The sequence below is a fragment of the Cervus elaphus genome, chromosome 9 (assembly GCF_910594005.1).
Source record: "Cervus elaphus chromosome 9, mCerEla1.1, whole genome shotgun sequence".
Classification (NCBI taxonomy): Eukaryota; Metazoa; Chordata; class Mammalia; order Artiodactyla; family Cervidae; genus Cervus; species Cervus elaphus.
The window spans coordinates 63,253,624-63,280,052 of record NC_057823.1 but is presented as its reverse complement, the minus strand read 5'-3'; the positions used below and the strand labels follow the sequence as shown (position 1 = coordinate 63,280,052).

General features: G+C 38.7%; 1 long non-coding RNA gene across 1 annotated transcript; it reads left to right on the top strand.

The window, feature by feature from the left end:
• Positions 1-16,610: 16,610 nt before the first annotated feature.
• Positions 16,611-24,223, top strand: LOC122700427. Its single transcript, XR_006342772.1, has 3 exons — positions 16,611-16,858; positions 17,566-17,658; positions 24,129-24,223. It is a non-coding gene; the product is annotated as an uncharacterized LOC122700427 (long non-coding RNA).
• Positions 24,224-26,429: the final 2,206 nt, after the last annotated feature.

Sequence of the window (26,429 nt, the reverse complement as noted above, 5' to 3'; positions counted from 1 at the left end):
TACTTATATAATATATAAAATTTTTGTATATGTTTGAGCTTTTTGTGTTCTTTTGAGAAGATAGTATATATAATCCAAGTCTGAAAATTTGGATATCAAGGGCCATTGGCACATCTGTGCATCTCTGCATGCTTCCTCTAATTTGTCTCCATTGTTCATAATTTTCTGCCTCATTGAAGTCTGCTGTAATGCATATATTGAAACATGCTTGAATTTCATCAGATGCAAACTGATTGTATCATTTCTATTTCTAATTTGCTCTAAATTAGATCATTCCATCTTTCACTTTTTCTGCCTCTAGCCTTTTTTCCTGACTGCACTGCATGCCTTTTTGGTCCTCAATATGGATCAGAAACAGAGAGCTGGGAAATGTATAAAAAGAAGTTTGAAACTGTGAAGAATTATGAGTCCAGAGGATAGTTCATAAAGGTGAGGATCAAAAACATTCTCATTGGAGCCCAACATCCTTTCATGCATGCTCAGTAGCATGTTATTGTCTTTGACCAGGTGACCTAAAAGAAGCCAAGTTCCACAATGTGGAACTTGTACAATATGGTGTCTGTGGAGTGCCTCTGGGAGTGATCTGACATATACTGACTCATTCCCCTGCTACTCTCAGTACGCAGTTCATTTTATGCAGATCCCTGCAAAATGAAAAGAATTAACAGCAGCTCTGTAACCCTCAATGTAAATTTCCAAGTACAAAGATAACCAAAGAAGTTCTCATCTGAGAATGTTTTGTATCCGAATTTTTGCATTGCTTATTGTGAGAAGTTTGCAATTTACTGATTATAGAGCAAAACTTAGAGAGCAGAAGTCAGTCTTGTAGGTTCCTTCTCTGAGTGACTGATGGAACGCATAAAAATAAGACGCTCTAGACTTAAATGGCTCCCTAGAACTGACTAGTACAGCACATGTCCGTCACACACAGTGAACACTCATCTCTAACTCTGAAACCAGAATACATCCTAGAACAAAAATCTGTTTTTTGGAGGTGTATATGGTAGTTTGGACCCTTCCAGAGATAGACGTTATGCTTACTGTTTGCTTGTATCCATAATTAATAATTAGTAAAATTTGCCATTAAGGTGCATAATTTCTCTGCTTTGACAATTTGACTTCTGTTGTAGTATAATATAATGACTTTTGATTAGAACTGTATCATTCAACCAACTTTTAGGGTGCTTCTGAAATTACTGTAAATTCTTACTCAGCTTCTCATTATTATCTTCTTTCATATTTTCGTTCTCTCAATTCTTAAAAATTACTTGTTCTTGCCTTTTTCTTCTATATTTGATTACTTAGAATAATCATTTATTTTAAAGAAAATTTTTCACTGTTGCTCCCCTAATGACTCAGACAGTAAAGAATTCACCTGCAATGGGGAAGACCTGAGTTTGATCCCTGGGTTGGGAAGATCCCCTGGAAGAGGGCATGGCAACCCACTCTAGCATTCTTGCCTGGAGAATCCCCATGAACACAGGAGCCTGGCGGGCTACAGTCCATGGGGTCACAAAAAGTCAGGCTTGACTGAGTGACTAAGCACTCTACAGGAGATGGGCTGTCCTTCCATTTAGTCCATCATTATCAGAATACTGAAAATAGAATCAAATCACTTTCTGATTTCTTAATTGAGCTGCTTGTTCCTTTCTCATTTCACAGAAACAGTAAGTTCCTCACATGTTCTCATCAAGAACAGTGTTGCCAGAGTTGTCCATCTGCTTTGTAAAGATGCAGGATGGTCCCAGAACCTGAAGCAAGCTGGACCTCCAAAGACATAATTTAAAGCCACACTCTGAAAATAACAGAGCAAATGGGAAAGGCCTGTTCTCCGCTGAGTTTTCAGTCCTGGTAACTGAACTAAAAAAGACTGTGGCCTCTTCCAACCTCAACACCAGACTTAACCAGAAAAATGAAATAAATATTTCTTATTCAGGTTAGTTTGTCTATAATTATACCTCATTGCCTGGAAAAATGTTCTAAGACTGAGTGCACACTGCTGAGTTTCTAATTGGAAGAGAAATGATATTGAGTTCCTGTACTGTATTTCTTAGGCAACTTTCCCTAATCTATATTATTTCCTTCTTTCTGCTAGCTTTGGGTTTAGGTTGTTTTCCCAGATATTTAAGAGATAGAGTTAGGTTGTTGACTTAAAATCTTTCCTCTTGTTAAATGTAAGCATTTACAGCTATAAACGTTTCTGTGCCATTCAGTCGTGTTGCCTTAACCCTGTGAGTTTGGCATGGGGGGATCACACTGCAACAGGCTTCTATGATCACCACACTCATAGGCCCCCTGGGGGGAGATTGGCAGTTCCTGGTGACATACTAGAAGTGCCCTCTATGACAAGGCCAGGCTTGGAGCCCTTTCTATAGCCATTTTAAACATTTTTTAGTATACTTCACAAATGCCTGCCATGGACGTGCTGGCTCCACTTCCTCCTGGGTACATGAAGGCTGCTCTAGCCAGACCTGAGATTAACTGTCCTATGTCTGCATCCTCATCCTCTCATGTTTATAGCACCTGTAGTGAGTGCGTGGTAAGTGTTGTCACTGCTAATGCTACCCCTGTTGTTGTTAGGCCCCACCGATTTCTGGATTGCAAGAAAGAATGTGCTTGCTTCTCTGGAATAAAGGATAAATTCAGTAGGCCTGGGTTGTCTTAAAACCTGCATGTCCCAAAGAAAGGTTTGACCCTTGCCAGGCTCCCAGGAGTTAACCTCTAAGTTTTTGGAATATACTGACTGATAAAAGCTCATTTTTTACATAGGGCTTTGGTACACTTGACATCAGTTTGATATCTGAGAGTCCAGAGACTAAGTAACTAAGGTCAGCCATGTCACTCCTTTTCTAAGTGACTGATCCCAAATAAAAACTCTGGACACCTGGCTCAGATGAACTTTGTGGGTTGGTAATACTTTGTGCATGTTGTCTGTCATTGTTGCTAGAATTAAATGTCTGTATCAGTTCATGGGGAGAGGACAAAATCTGCATTGATGGTTCTTCTAGACTCTTCCTTTTCCTTGGCTAATTTTTTTTTCACTGCATTGTGTGGCATATGGGACCTTAGTTCCCAAAACAGTGATCAAACCTATCTCCCCTGAGCTGGGAGTTGTTGTTATTGTCCAGTCTCTTAAGTTATGTTCAACTCTTTGTGACCCCATGGACCCCATGCCAGGTTTCCTGGTCCTTCACCATCTCCGAGAGTTTGCTCCAATTCATAAATTGGAAGCATGGAGTCTTAACCAGTGGACTGCCGGGTAAGTCCCCCTTATCTAATTTTTTTTTCAATTATTTTTATTAGTTGGAGGCTAATTATTTCACAACATTGCAGTGGGTTTTGTCATACACTGACATGAATCAGCCATGGAGTTACATGTATTCCCTATCCCGATCCCCCCTCCCACCTCCCTCTCCACCCGATTCCTCTGGGGCCCTTATCTAATTTTAATCTGTATCTTTTTTTCTCTTTTTAAAATTGAGATATAATTCGTTGATAGTATTAGTTTCAGGTGTACAGCGTAGTGATTCAAAGTTTTTATAGCTTATATTTCATTTAAAGTTATTATAAAATATTGGGTATATTCCTGAAAGGTTGTTGCTGCAAGCCTGTGTTACACCAGGATTCGTATCCCATCCCCTGAGGAGAGGATTTCGATCCAGGGTCAGAGACAAGGCCTGACATCTTGGAGCTTTTTGTGTGGCAAAGTTTTATTAAAGTATAACAGAGATAGGGAAAGCTTCTGACATAGACAGAAAGGGGACAGAAAGAATGCCCCTTTGCTAGTTTTTAGCAAGGTGTTTTATGTCTGTTAGAAAGCTATTAATCAGATAAGAAAGACACCTCAAGGCTGAGGGAGTTTTACCAGGCCCCTTCCCCACAATATGCATTTTTGAGATAGGATGGCACGAGGTATGTCATCCCCCGGCCATACAATTGACATGAATGCTGGTTTGTTGAGCCATTATCATCCTAAGGTTTGAGAAAAGAAAAAAAGTTAGTCTTAGGCAGAACCATTTTGAAGAAAGGCAGATTCCAAAGCAAATACATAGTTTCATTACACAGCTTAAGAAAAACATTTCCATGAAAAAAAAAAAGCAGTGGTTAGCTCAAGGAAGAACCAGGTGTCACAGAATTAAAAGCTTCTTTTAATTTTGTGTAGAGAAGTAAAAAAAAAAAGTGTCTGCCACTTGCAGTTTTTCTTCCTGCCACTTGGGGACTTCTGGCCTTCCCACCTGTAACCCTCTTATTCCCTATGCTCTAGCATATATTCTTGTCACTTGTTATTTTGTACATAGTTTGTACCTCTGTATCTCCTACCTTTTTCCCTTTTGGTAACTACTACTTTTTTTTTTCTATATCTGTGTATCTGTTTCTGTTTCATTATAGTCATCTTTTTATTTTTTAGATTCCATATATAAATGATAAGATAGAGTATTTGTCTTTCTCTGACTTACTTCACTAAGCGTAATACCTACCAGGTCCATTTCATTCTTTTTTCTCTTTTTGAGGTCAGATGGCATGTGAAATCTTAGTTCCCTGACCAGGGAGTAAACCTGTGCCCCCTGCATTAGAAGCACAAAGTCTTAACCACTGGACTGCCAGACAAATCCCCGAAATTGCATTTTTATGCCTGAATAATATTCCATTTGTGTGTGGGGGTGTGTGTGTATACACACCACATCTTCTTTATCAGTTGAGGGACTGATCATCTGTTGTTGACTATGGTAATTCATGCTGCTATGAACATTAGGATGCATGTATCTTTTTGAATTAGTGTTGTTTTCTTCAGATACGTACCATGGAATGGAATTGCTGGATCTTTATTGCAGTTCTGTTTTTAGTTTTTTGAGGGGCCTCCATCTTGTTTTTCACAATGGCTGTACCAATTTACATTTCTACAAACAGTGTCTAAAGGTTTCCTTTTCTCCACATTCTCACCAACATTTATTATTTGTGGTATCTTTGAAAATAACCATTCTGACAGATGTGAGGGGATACTTATTTGATCTGCACTTCTTTTACTAGTAATGTTGAGCATCTTTTCACATGTCTATTGGCCATCTGAAAGTCTCCTTTGGAAGAATGCCTATCAGCTCCTCTGCCCATTTAAAAATAGAATTGTTTGCTTTTTGTTGTGAGACAGTATGAGTTCTTTATATATTTTGGATATTAACCCCTTATAAGATATATGATTTGCAAATATTTTCTCCCATTTGGTAGACTGTCTTTTCATTCTGTCAGTGGTTTTCTTTGCTATGCAGATCCCATTTGTTTATTTTTGCTTTTGTTTTCTTTACCTTAGGAGACAGATTTTTTAAAAATATTGCTACAATTTATGTCAAAGAGTGTTCTATGTTCTATTCTTGGAGTTTTATGGTTTTCAGTCTTACTACATTTAGTTCTTTAATCCATTTTGAGTTTATTTTTCTGTATGGTATGAGAAAATGTTCCAATTTCATCCTTTTACATGTAACTGTCTAAATTCCCCAGACTGCTTATTGAAGAGTGTATCTTTTCCCCTTTTCTATTCTTGCCTCTTTTGTCATAGGTTAATTGACTGAAAATGTGTGGGTTTATTTCTAGCTCTCTACTCTATTCCATTGATCTTTGTGTCTGGTTTTGTGCCAATACCATACTGTTTTTGCAACAGAACAGGGATAGCACAGCCCTTAGCAGGTAGCATTGCTATGCCTAATTACTCTGCACTCTGTTACTAGGCAACTAGGTCTTGCCCAGCCATTGGTCGATGCCCCACACCCACAAGCAACCAACTGTCAATGAGCAACCGTTAGCTGTCCTGCTCAGCTGTTGGTCAGCACTGCAGTGGGCCCTGCCCCCTGGTAACTGTCAATGAGGGACCACTGGGGAAGTGATTCAGCCAAGGGGTGGTAGTATGGTGGTCATCAGGTGGAGAGTGAGGTAAGAGGCAGATTCAGGCCTTCTCCTGGAGGCCCTCCAGCTTACCTAGCCTTGGGCCAGTGAGTGAACTAGAGGCCCCGGGGAACAAACTAGAGACTACATGCTGCAGGTCTCCAGAACCTTTCACTAAGGCCCTCCACTAGCTTTGGCCCAGGCCTCGAGGCAGCAGTGAGCCTCTCCCCTGTCCCTGTCTCTACAGCCTAATAGCAGTGGCTGTCTGTATGGGCTACAGTCTGTGAGCCCTAGTCTCCCTCTTTGGGCAGCCTGAGAAGACTAAGGGCCATTTGGGTTGGGTGCCTGGTTCCCTCAGGGATGACAGCTTGGCAGGATGTGGGAACCTGGCCCTGAACAAGCTGCCTGCCAATGAGATCTGTCTCCTCTGAGCCAGGACTGGGACCTTGGAGGGTAAAAGTCGCATCTTGGGACTTCGCCCTTTCTGTTCAGGAGAGAGAATAACAGTCATCTGGTAGAAATTTACAGGAACATCATTACCTGACTATGACCAGACCTCAAGAACAAAGACTCTGACACAGAGAAGTCTGCAACAACCAACCACACCCATCCCTCAGCTTTTGCTTTTAAAGGGACTTGCTGAAAGCTTTCAGTAACTTTGGGGTTCTCAGGGCATGAGCCACCCGTTTCCGTGTATGAATCTGTAATAAACCCTTTTCTGTTCCAAACTCTAATCTTCAGTATTGATGGGCCTCACTGTGTGTCAGGCACATGGGCTTGCGAATTTGGTTAACATTTTGATTACTGTAGCTTTGTAGTGTAGTCCTAAGTCAGAAAGCAATTTCCTATCAGACACAAGCTCAGGCTCCTTCACAAAATTTACCTTAAAAATTTTCTTCAGAATTCAAACAATTTTAAGAACATTATCTCTAAAATATTCTTAATATTACTTATATTAATATATAGTATATGATAATATAGTATATATTTAAGGTATATATATTATATAGTTTATATATTATAGAATATATTTTATGTTATACTATATTGACATTGTAATATGTATTAAATTATCTAATACATTACTTTGATAAATATTCACCTTCCTTCTTTTAATGTGCAAAATATCCTCCCTAAGGTAGGTGCCCAGAATTCCTATCATTTGGCTTAGTCTCAAAGTTCAGCATCACATGATAATTTCTGCATAAGTTTCAGATCTGCCTCTCTTAATCCAGAGACTAAACTCACACGTAATGTCCAATGAAGAAAGAGGGACAGGATAACCACTGTGAACATTTCAGTTTGAAAATAGAAAGATTGGGAAACTGTGGCAATCTCTACATCAGTGACCAGGAATGAATGACTCTTGGCAGTCTCCTCATTTGGTCCCCTCCTCTTGAATCTGATCTGGCCCCATGGCTTGCTTTAATAGAATAGAATGTGACATAAGTGCTATTTATTATGTTACTCCTGTCCTGAGACTTAGAAGGACATGACTACTTCTAGTTTTGTATTCTTAGGGTTCAGTCACCATAGAAGAAGTCTGATTATCCTGAGACTACCAGACTTTTACGAAAGCCCAAGTGAACCTCTTGAAGATGTCATATAAAGGAGGATCAAAGTGCTCTGATTGACAGCCCCACAAAAAATCCCAGCCTTTAGGCAGCACCAACTGCCACCATCTGGGACATTCCAAATCAGTTGAGCCTCCAGTGAGCCATCTTGGACGTTCCAGACCAGTTGAGCCTTCAGATGACTGCAGCCACAGCTCACACCGCATAAGGAAGGAACTACCCGGGTGGACTCAGCTCATCCAGACTCTTGAGCCATGATGATAATTGTTGCTATTTGAAGCCACTAATTTGAAGGTGATCTGTTACCTAGAAACAGATAATTGAAACAGAAGCTTGCAGAGATCCCTGCTCAGAGCAATTCTTCTCTGTGTAGATCCTGTGAAAGTTTCTAAGCTGTGGGTGGGGATGTGTCTTATTTAAACCTGAGGTGCCTTAATCTCTGATAGCCACAAGGGAAGGACCTTTTCTGAATGATAGCCGCAAGGAGGGACCTTTCCTGAATACCTCTTTTCTAACAAGTATAGGTTCTGAAAACACAGGACACATTCTCTCATGCTAACTGTAGCATCACAAGGCTTAAAGAAAATCACCCTTTAAAGCTTTACAACCAAACATAGCATCCTTTGATAATATTCTCTTACTTTCTGTAAGCTTATATTATTACCTATCTGTATTCTTCTCCCTCTCCACATAAGATTGCTAAATCCTCTGTACAGCAGTCAGCAAACTGAATTCATAAGTCTAAGTAGAAAGCATGTTACTCTTTCTGACTCCCAGCAGGTGTCTCTAGATCTCAGCGCCCTACCACCTATGCATTCTTGTGCTCATGGCAGCCTTGACTGGCGCAAACAGCTCTTTGCACCTCAGTATCCTGCATGGCAGCTTCCATGAACACTTACCCAGATTTTCTTCTCAGCTCAGGCAAGCCTATACCTGCACAGTTTCTTTTTAGCCTTTGAGAGATGTGGCATGCTGGATCCCAGAAAGACTCTTGGGTCTTAGTTCAAGACCTCTGGGATGCAGATTGGAGATGAACATTTGAGTGCACCTTTATTAGGAAGAAAGTGGGGAAAGTGCAAGGTGAACTGCGAGGCAGTGATGAGAGACTTTGATCCCACAAGGAGCTCTGGAGCTGGAATGGCCTTGCAGAGTGATTTCAGATTGAAGCAAGTGACTGGCACTTTGTGTGAGCTGTATCCCTTCAGCTCCTGACTACCAGTGGGCAGTTACACAGCAGTTGTAATGAGATGTGTGTGGGAAGCAGAAGATAAGTGATCTCCCATGTGCAGTGTCATAAAGAGTAGCCTGAACACTAGCTGGGATGATTTTGTCACAAACTCTATGGTTTAAACCTTCAGCTATTTTATGGCTTAAACATTTTCTCATTTGGCAATGAATCTTTTGGGCAACACTGAGGCAGAAAACCTGAAAAGTTTACATTTAATAAAATATTAGATGATTAAATTGTGTTTCTTTTAAAGAGAGTTGATCGTGTATGTGCTCCTTGCAGGAAGTATTTTCCACATCCCTTAAGAGCAGTAGTGATATCACTGACCCCATGAAAATTAGAAGACATGATTAGCTGAAGAAGCTTCAGTGTTTTTTTAAAAAGTAAGTTTCCTAAGAAGACTTTAGCCAAAGATGATAAATTTACATATAAGACAGCAGAAGGGGGCTTAAATGTCAGTTTGTGACACATATCCTTTTATTTAGTCACTGTTTTTCTAAAACAGTTTTGTTCATTTTTCCTTCAAGTTTTCTTGTGCACCATTCTAATGTTACTGTGTTGTTTCACAGGAAGAATTTTGCCAAGAGTTTGAATGAGGCCAGTTTTTATCAATGCCTTTAGCTGCATCAACCAGGAAATCAGTTAATTCTAATAACAATTTGTTTCTTTTATTCAGTTCACACAGTAAAAAAAAATATTTTGGAATCTCATTTTGTTGAATATGAGACAAGTTACATAATTGAAAGTATAAATTTAGCTCAAAAGTTTAACATTGACTGTGAAATTGCAGTTGATTCTAGAGCAGTGCAAAGGTTAGGGGCGCTGACCACCCCGCCCCTTGCTGTAGAAAATCCATGTATAATTTTTGATCCCTCAGAACTTAATTTGAAGTAGTCTACTAGTAGTTATGTAAATCTATACAATATATAACACATTGTATAATATATATTACATTCATGACATACCTAATTTTTTCAATATTTCTAGTCTGTGCAGTTCATCTACAAGTTTCTTCAAATTGTTGCAGACCTCCAAAAATATTTTCCAATATTTTTATTGAAAAAAAATCTGTATATAAGTGGACCAGCACAGTTGAAACTGTGTTGTTCAAGGATCAACTGTATTTTTGTTTTGTTGTATTTTTGGCTGTGCTACATGCCTTGTGGGATCCCAGTTCCCCAACTAGGGACTGAACTCAGGTCCTTGCAGCAAGATCACAGTGTCCTAACCACTGGACTGTCAGGAAATTCCCCAACTGTATGTTTTATGATGGTAATAAAATAAAAATACTGGAGTCATAGTTAAAACTGTATTTTTACTAAATTAAGAAACGCATGAGAAAATTTGTTATAATGCACACAAAATTCATTTTTCATTCTAACAAGCTGCTATACTCCACCAAAACAAGACTCCAATAGTCCAAAGAAAGGGTTTAATGTTTTTACATTCATAGAGGAGTTAAATTGTGTATAGTATAGCTGATGTTGAATATATTAAAAAAAATTATTATTTCTTCATGGTTGTACACATTTTCAGTTGGTTCCTAAAGATGTTTGAACTTGAACTAATTTGGAAGTGAAAGTGTTTTGCAACATTTTTGCTGGATATAGAATTTTAGATAGAAATTTTTCCATTTTAACCCTATAAAATTGTCTCTCTGCTGACCTTCATTATTTGTGACAGTAAGTTTGCAGTGATTCTTACCTTTGTTCTTCTATGTGTGATTTCTTTTTTTCCTTTGGATGCTTTAGAATTTTTTATCTCATGTATAGAATTTTATTATAGTTTTCAACTTGTTTTAAATATTTTCAACAATTATTTTTTCTTTTTCCTCTTCTAAGACTCCAGTTCCATGTCCTGCTTGATATATGTCACACGTCCTGAGACGCTCATCATTAGGTAAATTTGTTTTAAAATCTTTTATTTTGTGTGATGCCTGCTATTACACCTACAATTTCACTGATTTTTTGGTTTTTTTCCTCCTCAGAGTTACAGGTGCTTTTAGTTCCATTTAGTGACATAATTTCAGATATTATATTTTTCATATCTAGAAATTCCATTTCATTCTTCTTTATATTGTCCATTTATCTCATTATGTTTATTTTTTAAATACTTGAACATACATGTAAATCCCTTGTCCACTCGTTCTGTTTTTGCTTTTTCTTCTTTGTCTCCTGTGGTTACCAGTCACATATGCCTATTTCTTCCCATTTCTACATATTTTAATTGTATGCTGGATGTGTGATTTTTACATTATTGAGTGACAGGTTTTGCTTTATTCCTTTAAAGAGTTTTGGACACAATTCCCTAAGAATGGCAGGGTTTCTATTGATCCCCACTTTTTGTGCAGGTGCCTGGAAATCACCAGGTAGAAAACTGGGGCGATTTTAGGGCTTGGTTTGCTTGTTTCCCTTCCTCACCAATCACAAGCCTGTATTACCTGTTGTCCATTATCTAAAATAGCTGTTTCAGAAATTTTATTCAGTTCACTCACTTAGGATGGGAGAACTTTTTGTGAGGCTGTTACCTTTTCATGGATGGAAGTAAAAGTACATAAGATGACCTTCCTTTTCAAAATGTGTGTAATTTTGGATCCCTACTTTGTTATGCTTATTGGTAGGAAACTGATTTTCTCCATTTTCAGAAAGCATCATCCTTCAGAGAACAGGAAACACTTTGAAACTCTGGTGTTTACAATGAGTGAAGAGAGGTTTTCTGATGGTAATCAGTACTGGGAGGTGAAGCTCCCAAGAAAGTCCACTAGACCTCTGTTTGGACTTGGGTCACGGGGAAGGAAGGGATGTATGTAGTTAGTTGACCACGGTTTCCTGTTCACTGAGCATCAAGAACAATCTGTTTGAAATTCTTTCTCAGCATTCCCTCCTTTCCTTCAGACAGTTGTGTCAGAATGGAGACAATCTGGTCTATAATGTGACAGAGTGAACCCATACTTACAGTTTTAACTTAGACCTTCCTCCCAGTCTCTTCCATATTTCTCCCTTAAGATCCTAGACAGTGGAATGGATCTTCTCTCACTGATCACCCTGCAGTTGCAACTGATTTCAGTTGCAATTTCTGCTGCAATTTTCAGTTTCATTTTCTGGACAACCAGTATGTCATGACCCAGGCTATGAAGCTTCCATGTGCTGATTCCTGGATCTTGTGGTCTCTTAGTGCTGCTTATACTGGGATAACAATTCATTGAAACAAAACAAGACTGCATTTTCTACCATTCACCCTCAGAGGGGAATGATAACAGTGTAAGTTTTTCACAGTTATTTCAAAAGCCTGTGGTATTTGGCACAGAAAAGATATTCAGTGAAGTTATATTCTGGAACAGTTTATGTAATCACAGATACAGATCCCTATCGTTGCTGGTAAGCCAAAACTCACATAGTCATCACTTTAATCATCTATTTTGAAAATATTTAAAGTAATATAGAAGTATGGATTCCACAACTTTATTAAAATTAGCATCCCTCTTCCATTATTTGTATCACAAAACTTTTTGGAGACACCAATTTTTCACTCTTACACCAAGTTTTCATTGTTAAAGCAATTTTTTTTTTCTCTTATCCATGCTACCCTGCCACCTCAGTCTCCCCGTCCATCTCTCTCCCCCTGTGCATCTCTGTCTAACCCTCAGTCTGCCTACATGTTACATCCCAGCATGTTACATCCGCAGCATGTTACATCCAACAGCAACAACTTTGTGTCTGCCTGGTGGTTTACTTTGGCTCTGGGGGGCTGAGGAGGTCTTCTCAAGAGTATGCCCTGTCAGGCTTCTGTTCTTATCTTCTCAGAGAATGTCGTTGGGGGCAGGGGAATTAGTACCAGATGAACAATGTGGATATAGGTAGGTAACCTCTATGAGTAATTTGTAAAGTAGTTTGTAAATTAGGAACTTCAGTTTTGATTTCCAGTGGATGATGCTTCAAACTGCTAAAATAAAATCATTTTCTGTAGAAATCCAAACACTTTTCCCACTGAAGCACAGTCAACTATTAATATAAAATATTTTAATGAGGTTTCATCCTATAAGACAAAAATTTAGACCAGGTCCCAACTAATGAAGTGTCTTGACCTTTCATTACGTACTCTGTAAAGTATTATTATTACTTTATTGCCTTACTTGTTTCAAATACAGCATTATTTAAACAATATTGAAATTTGAGGAAACAGGGAAGGATAGCCACTCTTGAACACATTTTTTTGTTGTTTTTGCTTGTTTTTTTTTTTGGTTTGTTTGTTTTAAGTAATTTCTCAATTCCTTTCAGTCTACTTGTAATAGACTTCCTGTTACATTATTGTGTTAGTGACCTGCTGAATTAGAAGACCAAAGTGGGAATGCAAACATATGTTTCATTAAACCTACAAAATGAAGTCACAAGTTTGTGCAATAATTCTTCAAAAAATATTTCCCTAAGGATTTCAAGGTAGATTGAAAACTTTCTCGTTCTGACACTTAGTGCTCTCTGTCAACTCAACGCCTAATTACCTTTGTGATGCAAGTTTCCCTCCCCAGTAGTGGTATCCTCTTGCCCTTTGTGATGCAAGTTTCCCTCCCCAGTAGTGGTATGCCTTGACCTCCAATCATCTACACAAAGCCGCTTCTGGGCAGTTGCTTGTTTTATATTCCTCCAGCTGAAATAGTTCACCTCTCTCACTTTGTTTCTAAAAAAAGAAATAATGTTTGCTTTATTCTTATTTTCATTCCCCCTTTTTCTACAAAGAATGTTCATTGTTTGTATTTAAATGTATTTTTCACATTATATATGAGTCATTGTTTGAGCCTCCATATCCATTTGAAGACCTGGTTTTAGTACTGAGTAGAAGGCGCAGTGTTGGCTAAAATGTGCCCTTAGAGTGTGGAAAAAGCATCTAACGGGCTGAGAGGACCCAAACGGTCCCTCACCACATTGTTTGCACTTACCTCTTCTCTGGTGTCTCTCAGAGACAACAAGCCAACAGCAGTGGAGTTGCTCCATTCCATCTCCAAAACTCTGAACATTTTTGAAATATTATTTAAATACTATCTATATTCAAGAAAACCCAGGCCCAGCAGAAGAGAAAGATATTGAGTCCGTTCACCTTTCTTCTATCTATACAAAATAAGGGATTACCACACATTTTGGGAGGTGTACGTGTGTGTGTATGTGTGTGTGTGATGGAAGTTCTACCACTTATGGTGAAAATGATTCTACCACTTATGGTGAAAATGACCCAATATTCTGAAGTAGCATCTGGGAATAGGCAGGGTAAGGTCCACTCTGATAGTGGTATGGTTGGCCCTACCCAGCTCGTGATGGAAGCCACTTTGTCTCTACTCAATAACCCCAGAATCAGTTATTTTAATTTTAATGATGATGAAATCTTAGAATTCAAGGGACTTTTGTTTGTTGATTTGGCTGGTTGGTTTGGCTTGTTTGCTTTTCCTATACAGGTTATCTAATTAGTTATAACTGTAGGCTAAGAGCTAGGATCAGAATCCCTGTTCTTTGCCAAGAAGACACTAAACAAATCTGTTAGCTTCCCTCTATCTGTTTTATCAACTATAAATGAGGATGATGGTACTCACCTTTCTCATAGCCTTAGCAGAGAAATCTGTAAAAAACAAAAAAATGTCTGGCAAAAGGGACTAAGATAAAAGTTTCAAACTGGCAGTCTGTTAGCCTACCTAGGGCTATATACATGCATATATTTTCCAGTGGGATCACACACCACAAATAGAGCAATCTCTTGTTTCTGTACTCTCATTGTAAATGTATTTGCTACAATGACTTTTAGATATTGAAGATTGTGAAGGAGTGAACCCTGCTGGAGAAAAGTGCTTACAGACAGAGGGAACTGAATTTTCAGAGTCCTTGAGTTGAGATCGTGTCTCACTTCCAAAAGGAAAACCTTGTAGTAATTCCACAGACTTCCAGTGAAAACATTTAAATTGTACTGTAACAGTCCAGGCAAGAGGACAGACAGTGTGCTGCAGTTATATTTCAGCTGTGCTTGAAGGAATAGCAACAGTGACTTGGCATTATTTGAAGGAAACATAACAGGAATAAGCCATAACTAGCCAACCTGCTTTCACTGCCAGTGCTCCAGACACACTGACCTCCTTACTGTTCATGACAATACATGCTCTATTCTTAAGACTTGGAACATGTTTGTCATATAGTAGATGTCTTAGTCCATTCAGGTTGCTTTAACAAAAATACCATAGACTGCTTAAAATCAAATTTATCCTCACAGTTCTAGAGGCTGGGAAGTCCAGGATCAAAACACTGGCCAATTCAGTGTCTCATGAGAGTCCTTTTCTTGAATCATAGATGGTGGTCTTCTCACTGGGTCCTCATAGTGCAGAAAAGGTGAGGGAGCTCTCTGGGGTATCGTTTACAAGGGCACTAATTTCATTCATGAGGACTCTACTCTTATGACCTAGTCGCCTCACAACAGCCCCACCTCTAAATACTATCATTTTGGGTGCTAGTTTTCAACATAGGCATTTTGAAGGGATACAAACTTTTCATCTATAGTTGTGTGTGTCCAATAATAATTGGCTGAATGATTTGAATAAATAAAATCTCTCACATATGAGAGTGAGAACATGGAGATTTTGGTAGCTGAAGTTAAGTGTGCCTTAACATAAATTTTGTCAGAGCAGAGAACTTGCCCTGGGATTCCATACAGCTAAGAAGGCAGTACTTGGAAGAAAGGATGACCTGAGACCTCAGCAGTATAATCTGAGAGTCTGAGCATCTGTTGAGACTGAGAGAATAGAGATGAAATCAATAAGAATTCAGCTGTGAAAGGACTGAATCACCCACTGATTATGGCAGGTTAATTGACCGACGTAATGACTTAAATTTATCTTCATGATACCGTCCCTCTTTGTCGACCAGAAAGCTCCATGAATCAGACCTGCTGTTGCTGACCTGAGAGGAGGCTCTTGTGACATTGACGGCCATATCATTAGGGAGTGGGGTTATAAGAGCATTACTTTGGCAACTGATTCATAGTGCAAAGTCTATGGAGGAAAGTACAGATAAATTTTTAAGTTGCATTTGTCCCAAGAGTAAGACAAGTTTTTTTGGATCTTGAAAGTAGAATTCCAGAATATATGGTTTTTTCTTAAGCCAAGTATCATGACTCCATCAATAAAAATATCTTTTTTTCATAGATAAGAGCTAAATGAATCAAAATACAGAGTAATTTCTGCTTTTAATTTCTTATAAAAATTTTGGTTATCATCTAGAAATATGGTTCTCAAACTTAATTGCTTATTGTAATTATACTACACGTCACTCCAGTCTGGCTGAATGTTTGGAGTTATGTAGGTATGGACTTGGAATCCACGAATGTTTTCTAAGCTTGAACTAATGCAAAGGGAGCTTGAAAATTTTTAATTTGGAGCAGTTTTCTGGAAGTAGCAAATGATATTCTTGAATCCAAAAAGTTTCAAGAGTTCTGATTCCTGGTTTCTTGGGCTCAGGATTCTCTTATACAGTTTTGGTTGTTTTTGTATTTCTTTGCAAAGCTCCTTTTTCCCAGGGAATTTCTCAGTGAATCTGCTCTGACAGTTCAACATCTGTGGCAGTGTAATGACTTAATCAGAACTGTCCTCAACAAGCCTCTGAGATTACTATAAATCCTAACACTCAACTTTTTATTATTACCTTCTTTCCTTGACTATTTGTTAATACCTCATTTCTTCAAGATTTCTTATTCTTTTTCAGCTACCTTTGATCTCTTAGGGTAATCATTCATTCTGAGAAAATCATTTACAGAATCTTTTTCTTACCTAAGTTACACAAGAGATGGACAATCATTCTTTTTGGTTAGATGTCTAAAACCTAGGATCAAAATGATTTTTGGATGTTGCTTACTTAATTGAGCTCCTTGTCCCTTTCACATTTTATAGGACTAGGAAATTCCCCACACTTCCCTCATCAAGAACAGTGATGCCAGAGTAGTCCATCTGGTGTGTCCGGCTGCAGGCTGGTACCTAGAACCTGAGGCAAGCTGGAGAGATCCCTAAGGACAGAATTTAAAGCCACACTCTGAAAATACCAGAGCAGATGGAAACAGCATGTTCTCCAATGAGTCTTTAGTTCTGGTTAACTGTGATCTTTTTGGTCCTCAACCCCAGACTCAACCAGAAGAAGGAAATGATTATTTCTATTGGCAGGTTAGTTTCTATGTTATTACATCTCATTGCCTTAAGTGGTGTTTTATCAGCTGTGTTTCTTGTGTAATGTTGAATTTCTAATAGTACAGAAAATGATTGAGTCCCTGCACTATACTTTTTAGGCAACCTACTAATACCAAATTGAATTATTCTATTCAAAGGCTTACTTGGACTAGGGTTGTTAGCATATCTTTGCTACTAAGTGTGAGGTGTGATATTAAATTCAAAATATTTTTTCTTGAGGTTGGGTTTCTTAGCAGAGTCTGATTTTAAATAATGAATATAGTAATTGTTAACAGCAAATTGTTGACTGGCAACACAGTGAAGTAGCAGCTTTCTGTTATCCCTATATAAGTTCCTCTTTTATTCATAGTATTTATACAATGACACAGTAAATAATTAAATTATATTAAAATCATTAAAATGATTGTTTTGTCTGTAAGACACCAGGGAGGTGATTTAATTACTGGTTGGTTTAAAAATGGTAGGGGCATGTGTGGCATGATCAGATTAGTACTAGGCCACCCCCTCTAGTGTAGACAGGGGCTACAGTAAATAAAGTGTTTTCCAAAACTAAAAGACAGAGAAATGGTAATATGCTTTAAGGTCAGCATGAACTAAATATCTGGCTCTTTTGAGAAATTGAGTATATACTGACAGACAGTGCTACTTATCCTAATTGATGTCTCTATTTTCCTTCTTGACAGAAATAATAATATGGATAATTTTGAGTATTATTTTAACTGTGGTCTGCATTTCCATGGTTGTTTTCTTCATTGCGGTACAAGGAAGATCTAAATGTAAGTGGGCTGGGGCAATGTGATGACTGTCATTTGAGTTTGCCTATTGTTGGGGCCTGGTGAAGTAATGTGGTAACTTGGAAGAGTAAATGATTATAAGAGTTTTATATGTATTTAATAGAGACTGAAGGCTTGGAAAGCAGGAATATGAAGGGTCATTTCTTGGTAGCACTACTTTGGTTAGGAATCTTGGTTTTATTTTGGCTGAATTGCTTATTATTCTCAATCTTTCTGTTGTGAAAAAGATGTTATTTGCCCGATACAATAGATTCCCATGTGGACTTTAAACTTCAGCCTCCCTTAGTCTGCCTTCAGTTAAGAATAATGTAGGGGCCCTTTCCCTTAATTCTACCAGCCTGAGTAGCCTGGTTCCCATAATGGAGCAGGTGAGACGTCCACCAGTGAAGTATGGGACACCACTAGGTAACACTAGAGCAAAAGACAAACTGTCACAAGAAGTAAAGTAGAAAGAAACCCAAAGTGTAGATACAGCTCACTTTCAAATAAGGGGATAACTTAGAGATAATTTAAGCTTTCTCAAATGTTCTCCTGAAGAAAACTTTCCCCAGTGTTAATTTAGGAGAATACCTAACTAAATAAAGTTAAAATTTCTTACTTTAAAAGTAATCAGAGATATGAAATACAATATGAATTATAAATCTCTGAAAGTGTTTAATTTCATGAATGAATATTTCAGAAAATACTAAGTTAAAAACATAAATGTCCATATTTTAAAAGTAAATATATAATGTGAAAAAATACTTCAGATGGAATGAATTAGTTTTCTTTTTATATCCATGGATGATATTTATTTTCCATGTATTTCTGATCCTCCCAGTTAGGCATTATAAAGAATGTATAGTACTCTGAAAAAAAGTTTAGAAAAGACAGTCTGATAGTTTTCTTCCCTAGCAATACTTTCTATGCATATCAATCAGACAAAAGGTGAGGATCCCTCTTTAAGGAGAATTGTAACAGGAGCCCCCAAATGGTAAGAATCCTAACAATTTCTTATTCCAGTAAAATTCCTGGAGCATATGAGACACTTGAATTATGTTACGTTGAATTACATGTTGAACCCAATCCTTTGTTTTCCACGTGGAGAAACTGAGGTCTAAAGACATTCACTGATGAATTTAGTCCTGTTAACAGAACTGAGATTGGGATTCTGAACACCCAGTTTCCAGTCTTGCAGTCCTTTTCTCTGCCATGATATCTATCTTAAGCAAGGACAATTTCGAGTTGAAATACAATGTTGTTAATATTTGTGTTCAACGCCAGCTGCCAATTGGGACTGTTCTTCTTTCCATGATCTAAGTAAATCTATGCCCAAAATGCTGCTGCATTTTCCTAATCTCAGTTCCTCCTAGATCTAGTATACCTGCTATAGACCCATACATTTCACAGTGCTCACTTTGTGCAGAGTGACAACTAGAAAATAGGTGAAGTCATCCTCAACAGTCACCCAGGAGGACATGACTTGGCATTGCCACTCATCACCCATTGAAGACTACATATATTTAATTTGTCCAATTTGGCTAAGTAGTTCATATTAAGCAAAGCTTAACAGAACAGTGATGGGGTAAAGATCAGTGCAGTTTCTGGGAGAAACTGCACACTTCTATAGGGAGAAAAAATGTTCTGCAATAAAATGACTCAAAACTCTTTAATCTGGGATTGATCCTTTTACCCAAGGCGCAGTTTCTGTTGCATCTTTCTGAAGTTTGGTTTCTGGGTAGTTCGGAGCAAACCTCTCTCTGGCATTGCCCAAATTCTTTCTCTTCAGTTTTGGAGGACATGAACATTTTCCATGGTGTGGGCTTGCCTGGCCTCAAGGATGAATGTGCTTGGAGAGCACCTGTTGGATTAGAGCATTTATTCTCCCCTCCCTAAGACTCTTCTAACACATCTCCAAAACTGTCCAACCTTTGTTACTTTGGAATTAACACTTGGAACGTTTCTTTATTCCCAATTTTTGTCTGCATTTTTCCATACAGCCTTCATATTTTATTCAAAAGCTTTGTTTTCACAGTCTAGCTCATAAAAACCATATTGAACAATTTTTAAAATATTTTCCCTCTCCCTCCCTCCCTCCCTTGCTTCCTTCCTTCCTCTCACCTTCTCTCATCCACAGCCAAGTTGGTATGAAAAAGCCCATTTTCCCTTTAACCACATATTCAATTGAATGCACATCACAGGTAGTTTATGATCTAATCATCTGTTTGCCATGAATAATATTACAATTTTGATATCTAGACTCACAATCTTATAACTTTTAAGACATAATCAAAATAAATTTCTCTATGGAACTTACTGAGACCACTTCCAGGAATTCAGAGTATGCTTCACTTTGCTAATTGTAGTAGTAGAGAGCTAGTAATTACTCATACTTGTGCGCTGTTTTTTTCCTATCTCTTCATTTCTCTGTGTCTTCTGAATTTCCATGTTCTACTAGGAACATCTTCATCATAGTTAACCTTGTTCTGAAAATTTATAATTCCCATCTTTTTACTCTTCATCAATCTCTCTAATATGCTTATTTTTAACTAGAGTAAAATTATAGACATTTCAGTACGTTGAGTTTCTACCACGATTTGGCTATCTGAAACAGTAAATTTTGGCAGAATATTTTTGTCATAGTCTTTGGCCTCTATTTTTCACACTGCATAGTTTTATTACCAATAACAGTTTATATGTCTGACACTGGTGGAAATATGACTCAAACTTCTGGATACTTTCTGATCTGTCCATTCAAATCCTGTCTCTCAGTTGTTGAAAAATATGGATTCTTTTCCTTTCTCTTAAAATTATCTTTACTGTTTTTTGTGCTAGAAGTATATGAAAGTTAAAGTCTCCTGGGGATTAGAGTTAATATTGTCAGGTTTCCATCAGTGCAATAATAAATTCCACTTGAACGGACCATCATATAGTTGATTTATCAGAACAGTGGAGACCACTACTGTGGTCAAAACTTCATCCACATTGATTCCAGTTTGTAATACAGGTTCTTCTCTTTTCCTTCCCTTACTGGGTTCTTTTACTGAGCTTCTCTTGCCCCTGTGTGATACTGATTCCTGCCATCCATATCAAATCCTCTCCTTAGGTGAATCAAGTCTCTTGGGGAGGTGGGTGAAAACATGGTTTGGTAGCTTTGGTGCTCTCCAGTCAGGCTCCAAGAAGCTTGGCTCTAGAGTAATAAATCATCCCAGTTTGCCTGGGACTAGCCTGGTTTCAGTAATGAAAGTCATGTATCTCAGGAAACCTTTACATGATATGAAAATCCCCAGTTTTCTATCATAGGTACAGAAGGTTGGAGGAAAACAAAACTAATGCAACAGCCCCCCAAGACAGGTTTGAAAGCAATATTTTTAATACCAGATGAATACAGCATAGATTATCTACCTTTTTTAGTCACTGTCACTGTTTTTTTTCCCCCTGATTACTGATATTGGCAATCATGATTTGCAGTTCACAGTGATGAATCACCTATTGTTGCATCGGTCTGAGTGATATGACTTTTGTGCATGTAAATGCATTGTAATCATGAGCATTACCCATCCGTCTTTCACTTTGTTAGTCAATTGTTGTGCATTGTGTTGAGATAGTGCTAAAGTTCTTTGAAAGAATATTGGCTGATGTTTTTCAAATTTGATAGTGAAAACTCAGAGCTCTAAGAAGCTCAGTGAACCGAAAGCATGAGAATCATGAAGAAAATGACACAAAATCACACTGTAGTTAAATTACTTAAATCTAATGATAAAAGGAAAATCTGAAGTCCAGAAACACAAAAAAGATGCATTATTCTTATCCTGTAATAAGAATTACAGCAGACTTGTCAGTGGAAAAAAATGCATGTCAGAGGAGAGTAAGGGTAACTTCTTTTAAGTATTAAAAAAATTTTTTTTAATCTGTCAGTCTACAGTCTACCCACCAGAAATAAATTTCATACACAAAGGTAAAATACTTACTCATCCCTGCAAAAGGTTAAAGAATTAATTGCCAAAAGAGCTTCACTGCAAATGTCAAAGGAAAGCCTGTAATCTCAAGGAAATAGAGCATGTGGAAATCTGGATTTGTACAAGAAATGAAATTCATTGAAAATAAATCTAGAACAAATACAGGACTTTTTCCTCTTACAATTTAAATCTCTTCAGGAAATAATTGACTATTTAAAGCTAAAAAAATGACATTTGTAGTTTTATGATGTATATAGAAATGAGTGATAAGAATAGTACTTAGACAAGAATGAGGTAAATGGAAGTGTATTATTATATGGTCCTCAAAGTGCCATGAAGTTTAATATTGCTTGAAGGTGGTCTGTATTTAAAGATGTATACTATAAATAGTTATCTAAGAAGTCGTCATAATGTAAAGCAAAATTATAAAACATAATTAAAAATAGTCTAATAGGAAAAAGAATGCAAAGAGGTAAGCAAGTACAAAACAAATAGAAAGGTGTTGCACACAAGCATATCAATAGTAACATTACACATAAATGGTCCAACGTGAAGTGAAAGTGAAAGTCGCTCTGTCATATCCAACTCTTTGTGACCCCATGGACTATAAAAAGTCCATGGAATTCTCCAGGCCAGAATACTGGAGTGGGTAGCCTTTCCCTTCTCAAGGGGATCTTCCCAACCCAGGGATCGAACCTAGGTCTCCGGCATTGCAGGCAGATTCTTTACCAGCTGAGCCACAGGGAAGCCAAAAGACCCAACTAAATGCCAGATTGTCAAATTAGATTTAAAAAAACAAACAAGACACAACAGTATGTTGTCTATAAGAAACCCAATAAAAATACAAATGTTGCTGAAAAGTAAAGATAGAAAATAACACATAGCATGCAAACACTAATCCAGAGAAATGGAAAGTGGCTATATTAATAGCAATCAAATTAGATTTCAGAGTATAGAATATTTACAGGGATGGAGACCATGTAGAAATGATAAAGGGCCAATTTTACAAGAAGATCAGACAATTCTAATTCTTTATACACCAAATAACAAAGTTTCAAAATACATGAAGCAAAAAACCTATAGGTCTGTGAGAAGAAAGTGACACATCTACAATATATACTCAGGAATGTCATTATCTCAGTAATTGATAGAACAAGTAGAAAGAAAATCATTAAGGACACAGTAGATTTAAACATGACTCTCATCCAACTTCACCTAATTGACAGTTATAGGACATCCCACAACACAATAGCAGAGTACAAATATAACTTTTTCTCAAGTGCCTATAGACCATTTACAAAGTATCATTTTACATTATGTGTCATAAAATTAAGAAAGATTTCAGCAAAATATAAGGTACGTGCCTTATTCATATCCTTGTTAGCATGAAACTACTGTGGAAAAAAAAATCATTAGTGTGGGATCCTTAATGGAATCCTGGAAGAAAAAAGGACTTTTGTGGCAAAACTGATGAAAAACAAATGAAAGTTTTAGTTTAGTTAGTAATATTGTTACCAATGTTAATTTCCTTGTTACGATCATTGTACTGTAGTATTAAGATATTAACATTAAGGGAGGCTGGGTGAGGAATATATGGAAACTCTCCACAATTTTTGCAACTTTACTGTAGGTCAAAATAAGGTTTTTTAAAATGTAAGTCGGTTTTTGCCTATTAGCTTTTGTGAATTGCTGCCATAGTTAAGGTAGTAAAAAAGACTTAGGTTACAAACCTAGGTTATCACTTATTACCTATGTAACTCTGGGTAAGTTGCTCAAGTCCTCTGAAGCTTTGTTTTCTTAATTTGTAAAACAGATGTTGATACCTTAATTATAAAATTGTTACGAGAATTAGGTATGTAGGTTATGGGCCAAGTACAACGCCTGGCACATAGGAGGCGGCTGCAGACTGTGTTTCTTCCCACTGCACAGTTGAGTTGATCTGTGTGCTATGCCCCTATTCTTTTGGAGCCCATAGTCCAGACAGAAAAACATTCTGATCATCTCAGCTTTACTGTACATGATTTCCTATCCTAGGACACTTCTCAGTCTACCTTGTACTGTTTGTGATTCAGCATTAATGATTCTCATGAGCAGGCAAAGAGAGTAACAGAGAAGATGACTATACACTCTACTATACAGTGAACTCCTTGAGAAGAGGATTAGTGTTTTTCACTTCCCAGATTCACCACCCAGACCTGAGTATAGGGCTTTTCACAATTGTATTGAAGTCAGTGGAAAGTAAGAAAGGAAGAGAATCTGACCACACACCCAGTGAATGAGGCTGTGGCCGATGGCTTTTTGCTTTCGCTTGGCTTTTCATTGAAGGAGGATCTGTGTCCCCTACATCCTGGGCTGCTGCAGTCTTTTCCCTTCTTTTTCACTCCTAGTGGTTCCGTGCCAGGCAAAGGGCCAGCAGAAGGATGATGTTAAGAGTTGATTTGTCTTCTTCCAGTAATAAGGTGATGGGAATGCCTTTTATCGGGAGTTGTGTCATTTTCCTTTCTTTTCCTCTAGACTTCAGCATGGTTTGGGAGACCTCCTGGCTTCCATCCTGTTAATCATTCAGCTTTCAGTCTGCAAACTTGAGATGAGGGATCCCACCATTGGAACTTTAGCTGTTCTGATACAGGCTTGCTGGTGGTATCTTCTCCTGCAAGCACCACACCCATGCTGCCTTCTGGGGAGAGACTGGCACCTCCTGCCGACATGCTGAATTGCCCTCTGAGGACAAGGAGATGCTCACAGGCCTTGCCACCTCATAGGTGGGTACATGCTGGAAGCACCTGCCCTGGCCATGCTGGCTCTGCTTCCTCCTGGATTCATGAAGGCTGCTCCTGCCAGTGCTGGTTGATCTGCCCTGGGTGTGAAGACTTGGTGGACGCCGTGTCATAGTACCTGCCGTGGCTCCCGTTATTGCTGCCTCCCCTGCCCCTGCTGCCATCCTTCTGTCAGGTATCGCAGGTTTCATGATGGCGAGAGTATGTGCTCCCATAAGAGTGCTAGGAGGACTCTTGGATTCCTCACTCCCCATTAAGCATAACCGGAAGAGATGACTTTAAATATCTCAGAGATGATGTGAAGTCAACCTGATGCTGACCTGACCTTGGTGTTCTTCTCCGTAGATATTTATGACCTGTGCTGAGGGGGAGAAACAAATAGAGAAGGAAATGAGTGAAAGGCCTCTCCCTCTCCCTTGAATAACTCAAGGGCTTACAATTAGAAGAATTTTTGATGTCAAGTCCAATCTCAACACCCTGTCATATGGTAGCGATTCATGTTTTGCTTGAACAGTTCGAGTTAAAAAGAGCACAAGTGAATGTCCTCATACACCTTTATTTTTGTGCACTTTTTGTTCATACAGCTGCAGAATAGATTCCAAAGGCAGTTCATGTTTTCACATGAGCCTAACAGCACCAACTGCTTTGTAGAAGCAAAGCACCATGGCTCCATTTTCCAGATTTTCTGCCGAATCCTAGGTAGACTCTTCTTGTCCTCTGCCTCAAAGGCAGCTAAATCCACTCTGTCCCAGCTGGGATGGCCTGAGCACTGCTAGAGCTCTTCTCTGATAGTCTCAGGAGGTTTTTCCAGTAAATGGAAAGATCTCCAACACTTAAAGAGCAACACTGCTGCTGCTGCTGCTAAGTTGTTTCAGTCATGTCCGACTCTATGTGACCCCATAGACGGCAGCCCACCAGGCTACCCCGTCCCTGGGATTCTCCAGGCAAGAACACTGGAGTGGGTTGCCATTTCCTTCTCCAGTGCATGAAAGTGAAAAGTGAAAGTGAAGTCACTCAGTCGTGTCCGACTCTCTGTGACCCCATGGACTGCAGCCCACCAGGCTCCTCTGTCGTGGGATTTTCCAGGCAAGAGTACTGGAGTGGGGTGCCATTGCCTTCTCCGAAAGAGCAACACACCTGAAGGTAAAAAGAGCAACTGGTGGCAACTTTCAGATGGAGATGTTGCCTGTGGATTGATTGCCTGTGGAGATCTGGGCCTGTGGATTGATATCTTAAGTTCAAACAGGGCTGTTAACCCTTGGCCTAGCCTTATTCTACTCGCCCTGTTCAAAGAGGGACCAAGTCCTATGCATCCTACTTCACTTCTCACATCCACCTCTTTTTCTTGACAGGCCAAGCCCTAATTTGGATTAAGTACATTAAGTACATCACTGATCTCATTATATTAGTCACTCAGTCGTGTCTTGACTGTTTTTGACCTCATGGACTGTAGCCCACCAGGCTCCTCTTCCATAGGATGGCTCCCTGCCATCTGCTAAAAGAAGTACATGCAAATCCCTCCCTCCCTCTGGCATGCAAGGCCCATTGAACATCCCCTGTCACCCTGTCTGGTGTTACTTTCCACAATCCCCCTTATATACTCAGTCGAAGGTCTCTTCCTCCACAAAGGCTCTGGGGCCATGTCATATCTCTCCTTCCTTTGAATCCATGCCATATTTGGGAGTCCTGCCACAGAGACCCCCTAACAGCTTCAGTTCCACGTTGGAGTGTATTCTTTGCATCGCTGTCTTTGTTCCTCTCTATGATTCTCAAAGCAAGGGCCCGAAATGCCTAGACTTACCTGGTCAGCTCTAAGGTCTTTGTAGGCTCGAGCCATTTGAACCATGTAATGCAGCAACACAGATTTGTTGCTTAAGGCTATCTTTTGTTAAGACAGCTGAAAAGACACATTATCTCTTGTCCCAGTTTCCTTATCAACCTCATAAGGATCCGTTTCCCTAGCACCTACAAGCACAGTGTCTGGTGAACGCAGTGAACCCATACATAGTGCCCTTTTAGACAAAGGGGCCCTCTGGGC